We start from the raw sequence: 20431 nt of genomic DNA on the forward strand, positions 1-20431 counted from the left end.
CTGGATGAAGTATGTGTTCTATGCATTAGTTTTTCCTAAATTTCAACACTGGATACCACTAATGGTCAGGAACTGCAAAGCACACTTTTTCAGCTGAGACTCTGGAATTGCAACTATATAATCAAATCAATTCTATCTGCTGAAATAGACTAAGTTTGTTGCTGAACTATGTTTTAATGGTTTCTCAATGTCCTGTATTTTAAAAATAATTATTTAAAAACTTAAAGTGACTAAAAGAAGGAAACATCAGAAAAACAACTGAATAAATTACTGCTGTAGCCTGTAGAACTTCAGCAAAGGATCGTTACCTTGTCGTGGTGCTGGAGCTTGAGCACCTCAGTGATGCCATGAGCTAAACCGTGAAGGGCCACCCAAGACGGGAAGGTCATGACAGAGAGGTCAGACTAAATGCGATCCCTGGGGAAGGTAATGGCAACCCACCCCAGTATTCTTGCTGTGAAAACTAAATGGATCAGTGCAACCAGAGATATGTCGGTATACCATCGGAAGATGAGACCCCCAGGTCGGAAGATGGTCAAAATGCTACTGGGGAGGAACAGAGGATGAGTTCAACTAGCCCCAGACGTGATGACGCAGCTAGCACAAAGCCGAAAGGACAGCTAGCGGCCGATGGTGCTGGTGGTGAACGGAGAATCCGATGTTCTAAGGATCAACACACCATTGGAACCTGGAATGTAAGATCTATGAGCCAGGGCAAGTTGGATGTGGTGACTGGTAAGATGTCAAGATTAAAGATAGACATTTTGGGCGTCAGTGAACTGAAATGGACTGGAATGGGCCACTTCATATCAAATGACCAACAGATCTACTACTGTGGACAAGAGGACCACAGAAGAAATGGAGTAGCCTTCATCATTAATAGTAAAGTGACTAAAGCAGTGCTTGGATACAATCCAAAAAACAATAGAATGATCTCAATTTGAATTCAGGGCAAGCCATCTAACATCACAGTGACCCAAATATACGTCCCAACCACAAATGCTGAAGAAGCTGAAGTAGAGCAGTTCTATGAGGATCTGCAGCACCTACTGGACCACACGCCTAAAAGAGATGTTATTTTCATCACGGGAGACTGGAATGCTAAGGTGGGCAGTCAAATGACACCTGGAATTACAGGTAAGCATGGCCTGGGAGAACAAAACGAAGCAGGACATAGGCTGATAGAATTTTGCGAAGACAACTCACTCTGCATAACAAACACTCTCTTCCAGCAACCTAAGAGACAGCTTTATACATGGACTTCACCAGATGGACAACACCGAAATCAGATTGACTACATCCTTTGCAGCCAAAGGTGGCGGACATCTATACAGTCGGTAAAAACAAGACCTGGAGCTGACTGTAGTTCAGATCACGAACTTCTTCTTGCACAATTTAGGATCAGACTAAAGAGATTAGGGAAGACCCACAGATCAGCTACATATGAGCTCACTAATATTCTTAAGAAATATGCAGTGGAGGTGAAGAATAGATTTAAGGGACTGGACTTAGTAGATAGGGCCCTGGAAGAACTATGGACAGAAGTTGGCAGCATTGTTCAGGAGGCGGCAACAAAATACATCCCGAAGAGAAAACCAAGAAGGCAAAATGGCTGTCTGCTGAGACACTAGAAGTAGCCCAAGAAAGAAGGAAAGCAAAAGGCAACAGTGATAGGGGGAGATATGCCCAATTAAATGCAAAATTCCAGAGGTTAGCCAGAAGAGATAAGGAATTATTTTTAAACAAGCAATGTGCGGAAGTGGAAGAAGACAATAGAATAGGAAGGACAAGAGACCTCTTCCAGAAAATTAGAAACATCGGAGGTAAATTCCAGGCCAAAATGGGTATGATCAAAAACAAAGATGGCAAGGACCTAACAGAAGAAGAAGAGATCAAGAAAAGGTGGCAAGAATATACAGAAGACCTGTATAGGAAGGATAACAATATCGGGGATAGCTTTGACGGTGTGGTCAGTGAGCTAGAGCCAGACATCCTGAAGTGTGAGGTTGAATGGGCCTTAAGAAGCATTGCTAATAACAAGGCAGCAGGAGACGACGGCATCCCAGCTGAACTGTTCAAAATCTTGCAAGATGATGCTGTCAAGGTAATGCATGCTATATGCCAGCAAATTTGGAAAACACAAGAATGGCCATCAGACTGGAAAAAATCAACTTATATCCCCATACCAAAAAAGGGGAACACTAAAGAATGTTCAAACTATCGAACAGTGGCACTCATCTCACATGCCAGTAAGGTAATGCTCAAGATCCTGCAAGGTAGACTTCAGCAATTTATGGAGCGAGAATTGCCAGATGCACAAGCTGGGTTTAGAAAAGGCAAAGGAACTAGGGACCAAATTGCCAATATCCGCTGGATAATGGAAAAAGCCAGGGAGTTTCAGAAAAACATCTATTTCTGTTTTTTTGACTATTCTAAAGCCTTTGACTGTGTGGACCATAACAAATTGTGGCAAGTTCTTAGCGCTATGGGGATACCAAGTCATCTTGTATGCCTCCTGAAGCATCTGTATAACAACCAAGTAGCAACAGTAAGAACAGACCACGGAACAACGGACTGGTTTAAGATTGGGAAAGGAGTACGGCAGGGCTGTATACTCTCACCCCACCTATTCAACTTGTACACAGAACACATCATGCGACATGCTGGGCTTGAGGAATCCAAGGCTGGAGTTAAAATCGCTGGAAGAAACATTAACAATCTCAGAGATGCAGATGATACTACTTTGATGGCTGAAAGTGAAGAGGAACTGAGGAGCCTTATGATGAAGGTGAAAGAAGAAAGTGCAAAAGCTGGCTTGCAGCTAAGCCTCAAAAAAACCAAGATTATGGCAACCAGCTTGATTGATAACCGGCAAATAGAGGGAGAAAATGTAGAAGCAGTGAAAGACTTTGTATTTCTAGGTGCGAAGATTACTGCGGATGCTGACTGCAGTCAGGAAATCAGAAGACGCTTAATCCGTGGGAGAAGAGCAATGACAAATCTCGATAAAACAGTTAAAAGCAGAGACGTCACACTGACAACAAAGGCCCGCATAGTTAAAGCAATGGTGTTCCCCGTAGTAACATATGGCTGCGAGAGCTGGACCGTAAGGAAGGCTGAGCGAAGGAAGATCGATGCTTTTGAACTGTGGTGTTGGAGGAAAATTCTGAGACTGCCTTGGACTGCCAGAAGATCAAACCAGTCCATCCTCCAGGAAATAAAGCCAGACTGCTCACTTGAGGGAATGATATTAAAGGCCAAACTGAAATACTTTGGCCACATAATGAGAAGACAGGACACCCTGGAGAAGATGCTGATGCTAGGGAGAGTGGAAGGCAAAAGGAAGAGGGGCCGACCAAGGGCAAGGTGGATGGATGATATTCTAGAGGTGACGGACTCGTCCCTGGGGGAGCTGGGGGTGTTGACAACCGACAGGAAGCTCTGGCGTGGGCTGGTCCATGAAGTCACGAAGAGTCGGAAGCGACTAAATGAATAAACAACAAAAGCCTGTAGAAAAAGGGCCACTAACTATGGGCTCACTTACAGCCGAAATCATGATTTTGTGTGGTCCCTATATCCCCTTAGTTTCCATTTGCAATGTGGCACTGAAAGTCAGCAAGCGGTTTCTAGCAGCTTTTTCAAAGTTTCGTGTTTTGAAAGGGTAAACGTAGTGTTGGTAGACTTAATGTTATTGCATTTTTAAAAAGGAATTTTAATTACCCATTTTTATTCCCTCCTTTTTTTTCCAGCACACCACTCATGAACCACATGTACCCCTCATACCAAAAAATGAACTTGTACCTGTGTAGTCTGGGGAGTAATGTATGTTTTATTTCACAAAGGAATATGTATTGTATATAAAATTGGAAAAAAAACCCTAGAGTTTCAATAAAATCCTCAGAGTATAGCCTTAAGCAGCTTCCTTTCCTTACTTTTTAATGCCTTTTTATCCCAATGAACCTACATTTACGAATGGTAAATTAGATAATCAAGTATATACAAGAACCATTCAGTAGACGAAATTTGCAGCAGAAAAGTATTCTAGCAGTTTGATTATACGTTTAAAAAAGAAAATTGCCACTGAACATTTCGAATTAGAAAGAACAATGAAAAGACAGTATCTGTGGCTTATTTTGTATTGATGTGTCTAATATTGCTTTCTATGTAGATTTAACTGTTGCAGTTTCAATGCATGTAATTATACATAGAATGCATACAAACACTTCATATTACCTGAACTCAAGTAAGAAAATGAATGCTAATGTACAAAATCCCATTACTGCTGAATGTTGCAAAGCATCAAAAAGTAGTAAAATGCAGTATCTGAATATTTAGACCCAATCTTGAGAGCTGTACTAATTCTTTAAATTCCCAGAAGCAGCAAAGGGGATACATTATGACATATCTAAAATCCTACTCCTTTACAATAGTTAAAGCAGAAAGGAAGACAACAGTTTCTCCTCTGCATAAAAGAGAATTGAAATTGCCGAGATTAATTTGGATGTCTACTTTGCAATGCATGGCGGTACTGAATATTTCTCTACCCTGGATTTCATTTAGTAAAGATTCTGCCAGGAAATAAGCTTTGTATAATAATAATAATATGCAGATTGTGCTTTAAAAAATATACAGAGGTTGGGATTCTTGTAAGCAATATTACTATAAATCTAAGACTAATGGAGATTTTCTGCCACCCTATAACTTTTATGACTATCAAGTTATCTAAATAAACAAAAAACACAGGACAATTATCTTTCTTCCAGGAAAGAGGCAGTTATTTAGCCAAGTCTCCCTATTCTTATTAATAGAGGTATTTGATAAATACTTAAAATAATGACATGAAATATTTACAAAATGTTTCAAATTCAAAACACCCTAGAAGCTTTAAGACTGAATGTTCCAATCATAGGGGAAGTGTTCTGATACTGTCCAGAAAGAGAGAGAGGAGGAGATAGATAAAACAGGCTTGAAAAAGCAGAGAGAAAAAACAGAAAAAAGAAGTTGAAGAAAATGAACAGTGGGTGCAAAACGCAATGGCAGCTGGGAGAAAAAAAAGGCTGTATGGGGGCCATGCCCAACTTTTGACCAGATCATGGGCAGGCAGGCCAGGGGCTGCACTTTTCGTTCTTCCACTTCGTTACAGAAATACTATACCAAATCAACTTAACAGAAATTAGCTGCCATTTCTACTGCAGAAATCCCCCCCTGCTTTTTTTGCTTTTGCAGATAAGACAAAAAGTACACATACTATACTTGCCCACAAAAAAAAAAAAAAAAAAAAAAAGCTCCTAAAAATGTAACCAAGAATGAAGAAGAACAAAGAGATAATGATTGTAGCTGTTATGCTGTATATTAGCAAGGCTGATAAATGACCTCTTCAGGCTGATAGCTTGTTGAACTCTATTATGTTTTTGAACTGATGGGTTATTATCTTTGGACAACTTTCACACCAGGAGGCAACCCCTGCTAGTATAAATTTAAAACAAAAAGCTTATATATTTCACATTTCTATTATTATATTAATACAAGTTAACAATAATTTCAAATAAAGTACTCCATCTGCCAGGGACCTGTAACTTGGGCTTTCCATAACAAATTTATAAATATACATTTGCTCATTTCTATTAAGTAGTGATTATGAAAGTGGATTGGCATTGTGGAATAATTGATTTAAAGGGAAGAACACATTAACCATGAGTGTGAAGTACTGTATATTTGTAAGATTTTAACGATATCACAGTGTTAGATGCATCTTAGTTCTGGTCTGTAATCCGAATATTGTGGGTTTTGGTTATTTTTTAAATCCCCTTTCAATCTCAAAAATTCTACTCTATATTCATAGGATTATGAACACATAGGATAATACTTCAGATTGGGTATTTTTAACAGTACAAGATAAACAGTAGCTCAGTTTCTACATTGCTGAGCTGTCTTCACTACCAGACTGTTTCTGAATGTATTTGAAAACTTTAAAGTCTTGAATGATTTTGAGACTTTGCAGTGTTAAAGAACATTTCTTTTGTCATGAATCTGCTATCCTTTAAGTTCCTCTTGGGTGTGCCACTACCTTAAGAAGCATAATGAGTTTAATGTATGTGAAACAGTAATGGCCATATGGAAATTACAAAGCTTATTTCTCCTTATCTACGCTCAAATGACAAATGAAAATACAAGATTTGATTATGCTATTTTATACTATTATTATATGGTTAGTTGTATGTGTGTGTGTGTGTGTTGATTTAATCTTGTTACTAGTTTTAACTTGATGATGTATTAACTTTTAATATTTTTGTAAGCTACTTTGAATAGGGATATTCTTAGATGAGAAAATATTGTAATATATCTTAAAATGAAAGAATTTACACAGAAAAAAAAATACTATGATAGGCAATGTACTGAAAGGCTTTTCTCCCCAAGCCCGATGCCATATTTGCCTATTAACATAAAAATTTGAACAAAATCAGCACAGAATGGAATAGTAATGAATACTGAGCTTCAGTGGTTCTTTTCAATGGACGACACCTAAAAACCTGAACAAAATTAGCAATGATCTAATTTAGCAAAATTTTTGAAAAAGAAATAGCTAAATAGAGCGTATTTGAAGTAATCGTCTATGTGACAAATATAAGGCCTTCTTTCTGTCCTACAAGTCTTCCTTCCCTTCCTTTCTGTGACAGCTAGCTTTTGTATGGAGCGGCAATGCCTTCTAAGCATCTCATAAAATAACCACATATTGAGATACTTTAATAGCTGGAATTCAAGTCCTGTTTCTCAAAACAGCATCTTCTCTGTAATCCCATTTCTATAAAAGCAGAACAGGTGAATACCATACTACGCCTTTATAATTCTGCCAAAAGTTGTTAGCAAGGTGGGTTTAGCCTCAAGGTAAATTTAATTCAGTGACTAGACCCATAACTTCAGAGATGAAGCATTATCCTTGATTGGGGGAGGCTGGCTGTTGTTTGGTCCAAAGCAGCTAGCTTACTCTTACCTACCACATTCTACAAAACAAAACAAAAAACAAAACAAAACAAAACAAAACAAAACAGCAGTCTGAGGAAAGAAAAGTTCAAAACCAGGAGGAAAGATGAAGGATTGCCATATGATCTCTATTTTCCTTGCAGTGGACATCAGATAGTACGTAACTACCCACCCTCCTCCGCAGAGAGGCAGGACCTATTCGATTGGTCTGCCCCCGGTGATTAATGGACCCAGCAGGGTTTCAGAGGGAGCTGGGGGTTATACCCAGGGATCTGCTGCACAGTCCAGCGGAGGCCCTAGCTGCCACCTGGAATAGGGAGGCAGCCGGGGCCTTGGACAGGATCGCCCCTGTGCGGCCTCTCTTATCCCATCGAACCCAACACTCCCTGTGGTTCACAGAGGAGCTGAGGGTTCTGAAGAGGACTAAGAGATGCCTAGAGAGCCGCTGGAGGAAGACAAAGACCGAATCTGACCGAACACAAGCTAGAGCGGCTATTAAGGCCTACCTTGTGGCGGTAAGAGCAGCGAAATGCCAGTATTTCTCCGCTCTTATTGCACCCGCAGAATGCCGCCTGGCGGCCCTGTTCAAGATTACCCGATCCCTTCTGGGGAAAGGGGACCTAGAGATCCATCTTCAGGGCTGAGCTGAGGAGTTTTCCAGGCATCTGCAGGATAAAATCGCTCAGATCCGCTCCAAGTTGGACTCTGAGTATGAGGCAGTTATCTGGGGAGACACCCGGGGAACGTTCTTGCCTTGTTATCTGGGAACAGTTTGATCCTGTTGGGCCTGAGGAAGCGGACAGGATCCTCCGGACTGTAAACACCACCACTTGCCAATTAGATCCATGCCCCCCCTGGCTGGTGAAGGCAGCTTGGGAGGGGACATGTGGTTGGGTCCAGGCGATGAAAAATGCATCCTTGAGAGAGGGGATATTTCTGGTAGCCTTCAAGGAGGTGCTGGAGCACCCCCTCCTCAAGAAACCATCACTGGACCCCAGCATACTGGATAATTTTTGCCCAGTCTCCCACCTCCCCTTTTTGGGGAAAGTGGTTGAGAAAGTGGTGGCGTTGCAACTCCAGAGGATCCTGGATGAAATGGATTATCTAGACCCCTTTTAGTCAGGTTTCAGACCAGGTTATGGGATGGAAATGGCATTGGTCACACTTATGATCTCTGGCAGGAGCGGGATGGAGGCAGTGCATCCATCCTGGCTCTTCTTGACCTCTCAGCGGCTTTCGATATCATCGACCATGGTATCCTTTTGGGTCGGCTCAGAGAGTTGGGGGTGGGCTGTGTAGTCTTGCACTGGTTCACCTCCTTCTTCCAGGGCCGGTCCCAGTCAGTGTTGATAGGGGAGGAGAGATCGGCCCCACAGCCCCTTCTTTGTGGGGTGCTGCAGGGATCAGTACTCTTCCATCTCCTTTTTAACATCTACGTGAAACCGCTGGGTGAGATCATTTGTCACCATGGGATGAGGTAGTATCAGTATGCTGATGATATTCAATTGTACATCTCCATCCCGGGTGAAGTAAGTGATGCCGTGACCACCCTTTCCGAGTGTCTGGGGGCTGTGGGGGCCTGGATGGGGAACAACAGGCTTCGACTGAACCCTAGTAAGACGGAGTGGCTGTGGATTAACGGCACCTCGTGTCCCAGAAATTTGTCATCTTTAGTGCTGGATGGGGTCGCACTGCCCCAGACAGATCCAGTGTGTAACTTGGGGGTCCTCTTGGACTCACAACTCCTGCTCGAAGAGCAGGTGGCAGTTGTGGCCAAGAGGGCCTTTGCACAACTTCGTGTTGTGCGCCAGTTACGCCCTTTCCTGGACCGAGAGGCCCTCCGAACAGTCGCTCATGCCCTGGTTATCTCCCATATAGATTACTGTAATGCGTTCTACATGGGGCTACCCTTGAAAAATATCTGGAAGCTACAGCTGGTCCAGAATGTGGCCGCGTGGACAATCTTGGGTGCTCCAAGATTTGCACACATAACACCTTTGTTGCGTGAGCTGCACTGGGTCCCAGTTTGCTTCCGGGTCCAATTCAAGGTGTTGGTTATCACTTTTAAAGACCTACATGGCATGGGACCAGGATATCTGAGGGATCGTCTCATCCCTATTACATCGACCCGCCCCATCCGGTCATGCAGGGAGGGCATGTTACGGGCCCCATCTATAAAAGAATTCCATCTAGCGGGGTCTCGGAAGCGTGCCTTCTCTGCTGTAGCTCCCGCCCTTTGGAACATCCTTCCACCAGAGGTGAGACAAGCCCCCTCGCTCCTGGACTTCAGCAAAAGATTAAAGACCTGGTTTTGTAGGCAGGCTTGGAATGGGAGGGCAAATAATTACACCTGGGAATGGCTAGCACCATGAAGTGATCCGGAGGGACCTACCACACTGAAGGTCTGATTAAGATCTCTTCGCCATGTAGATTTTATTATATTTATATTTTTATTGTATTTTTAATTCTAATGGTTTTATATTTTAATCTTGTTTTATTGTAAGCCGCCCAGAGTCCCCCTGTTGGGAAGAGATGGGCGGTGAATAAATTTATAAATAAATAAAATAAATAAAATAAACTAGCTTAGCTAGGGTTACTGTACTGATATCTTTTGGAATTCTTTCTGTGTGATTGTTGTTTTTCCTCTATTTCAGTTTTCCCCTAAGCTCTAATTTTTTAATATATAGAATTTGCTTCATTGGTTATATAAGGTTATTTTTCATTAAAACTGCACAGCTAAACAATTCAATGTGCTGAAATACTTACCTCTTGTGTTACAGTACTGGAACAACTTTTCTTAATTTCTTTATTTCCACCCTTTGGTTGTAAAACACCATAGAACCTTTTCTTTTTTTCTTAAGAGTGGGCTGAAGGGAGAAGTCTTGGGTAGTAGAACTAGAACTCCCCAGCTGGGACAGGCAAGGGATGTCAGGAGGCTCAGTCTGACTAGTATAACCCTCTCTTCCTTTCCATTAATATTAGCATTCTAAATGTTTATATACTATTCAACTGCATTATACTCCTGTCGAGAATTAGCCTTCAATAAATGGATGCAATCCTGCCTTTAGATTAATATATTTTCAAGAGGTTCATTTGAAATCACACCAATAAAAGCATATATTACTTCATCAAGTTTTTATGGCTTCCAAACTTTTCACAAGCAAGTTTCACTTTCTTGTAACTATTAGCTTGCTAATTAAACAATTCAATGTGCTGAAATATTGGCCTACCATTGATTATTTAAATACTTTCCTCCTTGCAAGAAATAAAATTAAAAGATAATTGAATACAATGTCATGTTTCTAGGTAACTACTGCAGAATCTAATGAAAGGAAACATTTTAACATTAGTAAACTGCCCTGAACATTGTCTACTCTCAAAGAGCACTGAGAACTATCACAAATTGTCCCTTATACCGAACATCGGGTGGGGACATGGTGGACTGAACAGCTGTGCCTGCGCGTCTTCTGGAAAAAGGAAAACACCAGGAATTACCCCATCTGTCCCCCAGAGGGCGGCTTGTAGCCAGAAGGTAGCAAACAGCATTTCGTGTTCGACTGTTAAGAGCTTAGCTGGGAGGCGAGGACGTCACCATTTTCCAAGGCGCCCTGTAGCCTTAAAGGGACGCTAAGATCAGCCACCCCATTTCTAAATCATCCAATTTATATTTCTTTTAAGTACGTTCACCCTAAGAAAGGCTTTCTACAGCAAGGAGAAGCTGGTTCTCTTGCTTATCAGTATTTTTGGGATTACTTTTTAAAAATTCTAAGTTTTGGACTTCATTTCCCTCTAAATATTAAGGAGGACTGAGAGTAAGTAATTTTCTTCCTGTTATTTTTGTACTAAATTTGAAGATACTGGTATTTCCCTACATGTTGAATTGGCTGATTTGAACCTTCAGCTTTCTGCTTTTACTTTCCCTAGAGAACTGTCTGCATATTTCACTTTTGCTTGTGTAAACACATTCTGGAACTCTTCCATATCTTTGACTTTTGCTGGTTAAGCTCCTGAGGGTGCCATAATCTACTGCTTGAGACATGGAGGATTTTAAACAGATTTTCTCTGGCTTCCAAGAAGATTTTAAATACATTTTTTTCTAAGTTTTTATGCAAGACAATCAGGACACTGTGGAAAATATGAGGTCTAAAATGTGTCATCTGGTTGGGGATGTCGTGGATGGAACTGAGGAATTTAACAGCAACAGAAATGTTTTTTCTAAGAGTGAGACCAGGATTTCTGTTGAAATGCTGGATGAAGACTGGATAGTCGAGTTGGAGAAATTTGAGAGCGCGGGTTGCAAGCCACAAGTGAAATTGATCTTCTGGTGGAGTGCCAAAGAAAAGAAGGGGTTATTATGTGTGAGAGGTCTCCTGAAGAGAAGTCGGAGTTTTTGAGGGGGGAAGTTGGGCTGTTCGATTTTTGTAAGAAAAAAGATCTGTATGCATTGTGGGGATATGTAAATACTCTGGTTTATTTTGAAGTGGGATAAGAGTTTATGAATATTTATCTGGATTGCTTTCAGGGTTTGGCTGATTTCATTTATCTTTAATGATTTGGATTAAGATTAAAGTATAACAACAAAATAAATTTCTATTTGGATGGTTTTAGGTATAACATGATTATTAAAATTGTTCTATTATCAAGTATAATGGCAGACAATTTATAAGTTTTTTAGTTTGATTTTTATTATAGTAGACAGAAATGTATAGAGTAGTAGCAGGAAGGAAATAATTAAATAAATGTTATCTGGTGGGGGAAGTTGTTTAGCAGGTTTACATATTTTTTTCTTTTAATATAAGGGAAGGGAGTAACTGTATTCAGTGATTTTACAAAGATGGAATGATTTATAGAAATAATGTGATTTTGGTTTAATATTGAGGGATTGATTATGGAGATTTTTGTATATCCTTCCTGTTAAAAGTTGGAAGTCACCTCTTTTTGTAACTTTGAAAAAAAAATTGTGTTTTCACACTTATATAGTTTTTTTCCCTTTGTAGTTTTTTTGTTTTTCTGTAGCTTTTATCTTTGGTTGAAACTTAATAAAATTCTTAGTAAAAAAAAAAACAAATTGTCCCTTATACCAAATAAAATATAATCAATTCACTGTACCAATTAAGTGTTAATTGTTTTGTAGAATAAATTAAACAAGAGAAAGGGAATTTCTAATAGACCTTCATATAGTAATAGGTTTTGTACTGATTTATATAATGCCTGTCAAACTTCATGGGTATTTTGGTTCTGTCCTCCAGAGACTCGTTTTCTGAAACCCCTTTCTTAAAGACACCCAGCTATTATGCTCTGGTGTCAGAAAGGAACTACGCGTTTATAATTTTGTAATAAAGAATTAGGAACTTGGTTCTACGTTTGCACTCCTTTCTGAAAGAATTCATGTAGCATAGCCCCGTTTCATGATTGTGCTGACACTGATGGATTTTAATATCTCTTGGTTGTATTTATATTTAATTTCCGGTATTGTTTTAACTGTTTTTTATTATTGTTAGAGTCACTGGTCTGAGATGGGCAGCTATAGAAAACAAACAAACAAATTCAGCATTTTGGTCATTTTGCCTTTCGTGTTTTTTCTGATGATAAACTCCTCTAAAGATACTTCAAAGAGTCATGAAACCTTGGGAGAGGATAAATAGGAAACTACTAGTTATTTATTCTGTAATCTGTGGTCAGCATCATTACCATATTGTCATAGCTGTAACTGCATTCGAGCAGGGCTGTCCAAAGATTTTAAAATCTTTCACAACATGTCTAAGCATGAACAAAGCACCACTCTTTGAATTTTTAAAGCAGCTGCCTGTTTTGCGAGTGTTGTGCCTGCAAGGAACCTGTTGAACCTGTAAGGAACCTGTTGAACCTGTAAGGAAACTGGAAACTTTGGCTTCCATTTTCGACATAAGCTCAGACTTGTGTCTAAACCCAACAATATTAATAATTAAGCTTGTTTATTTTAAGGAAACCACAATTAAGATTAACCACAATTTGTTGGGATTGGATAATACAACACACTGCAATTAATAAAAATGATAATGAAAGCTTTTAATCTCCTTGATAATATTAGAACATGGGGTTAGCAGAAAAACGTAAGGTTTGCTCTGACTTGTTCTCATATTGATAAACTAAGTCAAATTCATAATTAATGAACTTTAATGGCCTCCTGTATTCCTGCTACCCAGAGGCCTCCTGTGTTTATGTCCAGAGGCTAGAAGGGGAAAAACAGTAACTGTTTAATAACTTCCAGTGTGCATTTGGACAGCTTCTAGAGCCGTGTCTAAGATAAGAAACTTAACTATAAACCATGATCTCAGATTCTGGTTATGTCTTTTTTTTTTAATCCTTTCAATCGCTGTAGTACTGGAGCAGGTTCTGAGGACATGTAATAATAATACATAATAATATATTACATTTATAAGCCCACCCAATCAGACATTTGTAGCTTAATAACTCAATTAAAACGAATACAGAAAATAAATGAAGCTTTGGGGGGGTACATAAAAAATAATTTCAACCTCAACCCTCAGGAGGATTACAAAATGCCTCAGTCAATGGCCTGTTTGAAAAGCCAGGTTTTCAATGCTTTTCTAAAACAGAGAGATGGGTCGAACAGACATCTGGGTAAATGGTATTTCATACAGCAGGAGCTGTGTCAAAGAAGGCATGCTTCTAGAAACCCATATGATGGTGTTGTTTAACTAAAGGGACTCAAAGCACGCCCACTCTCTCTTATCTTACAGGATGGATAGACAAAATTGGAGAAAGGTGCTTCCATAATAACTAGGTCCCAAGCCATGTAGACCTCTATGTATGATAATCAGCACCTTGAACTACACCCAGAAACCAACTAATAACTAGTGCAACTCACAGACTAGAGGTGTCAAATATGTGTTCCAAGTGTTCGTTAAGTCCTATTAAACTCTATATATCAAATGGGCTGTTCACCTCAAATACTAGGTCGTATCATAACTTGTAACATACATTGGATTACTGCTTTCCAGACTGAAACTCTGAATGGCCCATCTCTGATTTTTCTGACCAATCTGTGACAACGTCAATCCAATCTGCTGTATTATGGTGAAATAAAGGATAAATAATACATCAGACTTAGTCATACTATGTCTAAAAGATCCATGATTATGTTCCATACCTAGGAACTGCTCTAAAGTTTTGTTTGTTGTTGTTTCTGTTTAACCAATAATATGTTAGATTTATAAGGCCACCCAATTAGAGAGGTGCTACACACTTGCTTGCTTTTTAGACTGTACCCATTGCTGACTCACTACCTGGGAAAAGTTAAATTAATACTAGTACCTCACTTGAGATATAAGGAATATTTTTTTTTCAAAACTCTTCCCTTCTTTTAAAAGGACTAATCAATATTTCCTATTATTTTAAATTATACTTAAAATGGAAAAGAAACAACAGTTGCAGCCTCTAATCATTAAACTACTTTAGGACAAGCTGTGCAATATAACTCTCAGTGGAAAGACAAAATGCATTTCTTCTTCCACAGGCAGTGACAATTTTCAGAAAAGAAGGAAGGACTCAGTTCTCCTTGTTCATAGACTTGCTTCCTCTTGTTGACTTTTGATCTAGATGTGGGTGGAGTTTTTCCTAAGTAAGTATTTCTAAAAATAAGTATTGCATGTATTTCAAGTCTTCTCAAAATACTGATTTTTTTCAAATTCCCAGAAAAACATTATCCCCATTCTTTTAAGTTTTCTGGAAATTTATATCTCTACATTTTAAAAAGTTATGGGGAAAATTAGTTTAGACAAATCTAAAAGTTCAAGCAAATCAGCAAGTTTATCGAGAGAGAGAGAAAGAGAATGAAGACAGCATTTATTCATTCTGCAGAGAAGAAAATAGCATGGTCGATACACCTACTAATCTACAATAACGCATAGAACAGTAAATTAATTCGAAATATTTATTTCTTTAGACAGTTGAAATGGGTGCCCATCTCAAAGTAATTGCTGTAAGTGGCATCTAGTCATAACCTGAAGATAAGGGTATTAATAAGGACTCTATAGACCCAAGTTATATATTTAAAAATAAGTATAAAAACAGCCAACAGTCAAAAGTGAACATGGGGTCTTAGATATCAACTGCAGCTTACTTAAATAAAACCTTCAGATGCCCTTGACAATTAAAATTATCAGGCTTAGCACAGAGAGGCCTGAAGAATTTATTCCCAGGGCCCAAGGTTCAGGATCTTCATTTTCACAGTACAAGTAACAGAAAAAACACATGCAGAAGACCTTTACTGGGTATGCCCCTTCTGGTATTTATTGTCCCCTTTATCATGAAATATTTATGTTTGTTCTTGGATGGATTTTACTTTTTTGTGAGCTCTTGTGAACATGCAGTCTTGTGAATTCTAGTGCATATTCCCTCTGAGTCATTTCTCAAGCCCATCTGTTCTGGCAGGTGTTTCTTCAGGTATGCCAGAATTTCTGAGGTGCACAGCCACCTGGGAGATAATGGCATCATGCTAAGCAAAATGTACCTTGATTCTTGCCTCCTTAGATTGACTGTTGGTGAGTGCTTTGGTTGTTGGGGATGGGACCCACAGAAAGGGGCATCTCTGATGTGTTTTTTTGTCTTCTAGCAGGCTGAAAAAAGGTAGGGATTTTACTGTTACGTATGAAAAAAATGATGCAGGATTTCTGTTATATATGTTTTCTTTCCTCCTTGGGCCTGCAGGCAAGGATTTCTTCTTATCTGATCTAACTACCTCTCCCAACAGATTCTTTCCCAAGAAAGGCTTTGCTGAAAGATTGGCTTTCAAGTGGAGATCCATCTCCCAATGACTAAGGCCCACTGTGCAACCACCTCTGATACCAACTGTTGGCAGTTTGGGTGTTCTGATCCATTTACTGGTGTTCTGTCTCAGGAACACTCACATCACGTCTGGGAGATCCTACATCCATATTTGAGGTTTTGGTGAAAATGGAGGTAATAGTTTACAGGCCTTATTCACAGAGTGGACACCTTGTGCATTATCCATCTGCTGGGGTCTAAGTGCCTTTTCTCAGTTTGGGCTGTCACTGGATCATCAAGTGTTTACACTGCCCTTTAGGGTGCTAGTTATGACTTTGCTACCTAGGCAAATAGTTCTCAAATCTGTGGGCAGCACAGCAGTGATGCTTGGGATCCTGTAGAGACACCAGCTCCTGGATTGTTTTGATTCATTTATCCATTGAGCATCTTAAGTGATTTACTGAACAAACTGATCAACGGAAAAAGTCTCTGAAGGATACTCACTGCAGGAAAAAGTTACTCAGGAGCTAACCTATTTCCTCAAATGAACTAGAAAAAAATGGGAAATCTACCAATCATTTTGGTAGTTGGGCAGCTATGTAAGTTTGTTTAATTAAACAAATGTCATTAAGGCAGAACCAAATCTGTTGTGATGGCAACAGGGAGAATAAATAACATTAATGAAAAAATCAAAAGGTAGAAAACTTTAGGGTTTCAGTATTTGAGAAAGCATTATAAATTATACATTCTACGGCTGAAGAATATTGCTGATATAGTTGAGTGGTTTTACTTGGCTGCTCTATGGCAACAAATAGCGTTTTGTTGTTTTCTCTTTCCAGTTTCTCTTCTAAGTAGATTATTCCTGGCTTGGTTTATCTTTTTTTTTAAACTTAATTGAATAGGTTTGTAGTCTGAGAAAAGCACGGGCTAAGTCCCTTGGTGGGTCTTTGATAGACTGTCCAAATAGGTATGTTTGTTGTATAAGGCTTAATTGTAAACAATGGATTGTTTGATATGTTCTAGATAAGAACTGGGAGCATATACTTATTTTATTTATATGATTTGTACCTCACCTTTCTTCTTATAAGGCAGTCAATGTATTTTCTGTATAAGCTGGTTCTTGTATGTCCATTGCAGTGTCCCAAAATACATACTATCAATTATGTAATGCTTTGTTTATGGTCATTATGTAAAGCAATTCTCTCACTTCTCCTTCACTGTTTCCCCTCTTCTATTTTACCCCCCACTCAACAGTTGTTTTATAATACTCACTTCTCAAGACTAGACTCCATGCATCTTATGAGTGGATTGTGATAAAGCTTAAATAAATAATAAATTGTTAGCCTTTAACGTCCCACAAACTTTTTGTTGCTGTAGTGGTAATCAAAGCAAAATGAAAGGTCACAGAACAAAAGAATGCCTCCAAACACAAAGCAAAGGAGAAGCAGAAATAAGCACCATATGCAAAATTGGAAAAGCAGAGAGTATCTATGTTGCTAAAAGACATACAATCTTCTTTAAGAGCACCACTACTGCTCTAATTCTTATTTACCAAAGATGAAGAATTCTTAATGATAACTAAGCTGTCTGACTATTAGACCAGCATATTAGCCCAGAAAAAAAAAAGTAGACATTACATGTTTCCAGATAATTACAATACAGTGACTTCATAGAGAGTGGCCTGACTCATACATTGTGCTAAACCCTTCAAGACAGGCAAGGTCAAGAAACAGGCACAGCAGGGACTGCAGGAATGTTCTTTATTTTTGTACAGTGGAATAACAGAATCTTGACAGCCTGTCAGGTTTTCTCTCTGCCCCATCTTATACTAAATAAATTCAAGGCAAAGTTATTTTGAGTTTCTTTCTTACGCTTTCCTCTTTCTCTGGATTGAATAATATTTTCTGAAAGTCCCCCCTTAATAGCTTACTCCTTCCTTCACCATTCCCAAGGTCAGGTGTACATTCCTCCACAGCGCTAAAACTACCATTATATCTGAGTTCATACAGTATGCTAACCCCAAATCGAATACACTACATAATGGCTTAGTGTTATGTGTGAACCCTGTATATATGGGAAGAGTTAAATTCAAATGTCAGCTTTGGGACAAGGTGACAGCACTGAACTTGGCTATGCTAAATTAAAATTCCAGCTGTGCTAAAAGAACAAGGGAAGCACAAATTCCAGGTTTCTAGTATGTTGAGCATAACTATAGTCTTAAAGGTCCTAAAGGATTACCTGCTTTCCAGTGGCACATTACTGCCAAGGACCCAGCTGTCCTGCAGCTGGACCGACTCGGGTGTGGTTTGCAGCTCGGCGGGCAAAGCAGCCGGCGGGGCCGGACTCTGGTTCCTCCTATTTGTCAGTGAATTTCTGTTAAGGGAGGTGATAGATGGGTGATGCTGTGCTGAATGCTGCTTATGAGAAGGTGGCAAAGGTTGCAGGGTCGACTGGCCTTGGTTATTTGGAGGTTGCTCTGAGAAGAAAGAAAATTAAAGTTTGTTATAGATCATCCTTACCTTTGCTAGACCTAAAGCACAAACTAATAGTCCATTCCCTAAAATATTAGCATATAATCTATTAGTTGGCTTCAATTACATTCTTTAAAAGTTTACCCTTGATAGGCAAAGATCTAATTAATATACAGCAGATGGTACAACTACTTTTGGTTTTAATTTATTTCAATTTTTAAGGACTCTTATCAACACCTACAGAAAATCACATGACAGATCCCCTAACATTATCTGAGATTTTTTTTTAAAAAGCCAATTCTGAAATTAAACAGGTAATTTCAACAGAATATAAAGTTTTTGCATATAAGCCCTATAATTATGTAATGAAGAGTCGTTTAAAAAGAGAAAGAGAAGCTTTATTTTACTGCAATAAATTATTGCAATTTTGCTGCTAAACAGCAGGAGATTATCCTAGTTTAGTGCCTTTCAAATCAGGCAGATCTGCACTATGATCTGCTAATAGATGCTAACTATTCTCTAGCAGAAGGTCACTCTGTGAAGCAGATGTTGCTTCATGGATATTTAACAGACTGAATCACATCTGATTACAACGTCAGAAGACTCATATACTTAATGACCGTTACATCCATTAGAACACATACAGAACAGATTTTCCAATTTCACACTATGTGATATAACTATGTTTCAAAGCGAGTCACAGGTAATCAGAGAATCTTGTCATCACAACAATGGTATAAAGATGTTGTGACTCTCAGCAACAATAAAAAATAATCCAAAGCACAATAACTAGCATTAATTTCAAAATACCTTATATTCTATATTTAAGAGGATTTTTTTTACCTTGCATATATTACAGAAACACATGGCAGACATTATAGACCTGGCCATTCTTTAAGGTATGTTTCTGTCTTATTTATAAAGGGTATTTTTTCTTATAGATTTTAGTAGGTATCAAATTGGTTCTCACTTAATTGTTTTAGATTAACATCAGTGTGAACTGGCAAACAAGTATTCACAGTTTAGGCATGAGCAAGGTTAAAAATGTAAAACATCCTCAAGCTTTTCTTGGACTTTGGCTTAGAAATATTTCAACAAAAGCATATGAAGAAAGTGTTATTATTCAGGTAGCATACAATTAATCAGCTTTGCCCTTATCAACGCCAGTGGGTGTTGGTGCATGTGATTAAAATCAGTATAGAAAGCTTTAGGGCTTCAGGATAATTTAAAGGACTAAAGCTCACAACAGCTCAACAGCTTTTAAAAAGAATCTACTTAAAACTATCTGATTTAGATTAGAAGTTAATTATCAGTCAGCAGAGAATTAACTTTCATCATTATATGAAAATATATATAAAATGATCAGTTGCACAACAGGAAACCACATCTTCTCTATATATAGAATACTAATTCTGCCTCCTGATTGAAGAACAGACCAATATTTTTGCTATGCACTATTCATACTTAACATGTCTGTTTGCTTAGTGCACAGTTCTGTTTAATAAAATCTTGGATATTTACACAGTACCGTTTTATAGTAGAGTATCCAAGCATTTCAAGACCACATCCCCCACCCCTTTGAAACAACAAAAGCACCAGTGATACAAAGGAGGTGAAAGGAATCCTGTTACTCATTACTTTATTTAATAGGGAAGAGGGGGATGAGACAGATAGAACTCCCAATATGGCAACTATAAATTCCCAATTAAGGAAGCCAATAGCACAGTCCTATATTCCTCTGATTTACTTATTTATTATTGCTAATCAAACTTCTATGCTGCTGAATTCAGCAGGGTTTGCTTTGAAATAGGTCAGTGTGCAACTAGGCCTACGGCTACTGTAAAAATAAATCACAGTGAACAGTATCTTTATTGTGTAGCTTAACAGAATGATTCTGACAAAAGTGCAAAACTTGGCACAGGTGCAACATCCCTCTACTATTAATTAAAGTAGCCCAATTTTTTTCAGACTTTTTCACAAGCCAGAAAAAGGTGGTGCTGCTTAAAAATCATACTGGATTCAATTTGGAGAGATTCCATGGAAGCTGAAAAAGTTGGGCTATTTTAACCATAGAGAAGTGTTCTAGATGCACTTGTGCAGGGTGGGAAGCACTTCTTCCACATTATTTTCAAAGCATGTATATTCCTAATAATTACATTGAGGTAATGCAAAAATAGAGCTATTTTTCTACAAAAATGAGCTCTGTTTTG

At 38.7% G+C, this 20431-nt stretch overlaps 1 protein-coding gene across 1 annotated transcript in view; it reads right to left on the reverse strand.

The window, feature by feature from the left end:
- TENM3 (teneurin transmembrane protein 3) overlaps positions 1-20431 on the reverse strand; it is a 189061-nt gene that overhangs the window by 131961 nt on the left and 36669 nt on the right. The window contains exon 2 of the mRNA XM_063310483.1: positions 17989-18226. The gene's annotated coding sequence lies outside the window, so the exon portion shown is untranslated. The remainder of the gene's footprint in view (positions 1-17988; positions 18227-20431) is intronic.

This window comes from Candoia aspera, chromosome 8 (genome assembly GCF_035149785.1).
Source record: "Candoia aspera isolate rCanAsp1 chromosome 8, rCanAsp1.hap2, whole genome shotgun sequence".
NCBI classification, from domain to species: Eukaryota; Metazoa; Chordata; class Lepidosauria; order Squamata; family Boidae; genus Candoia; species Candoia aspera.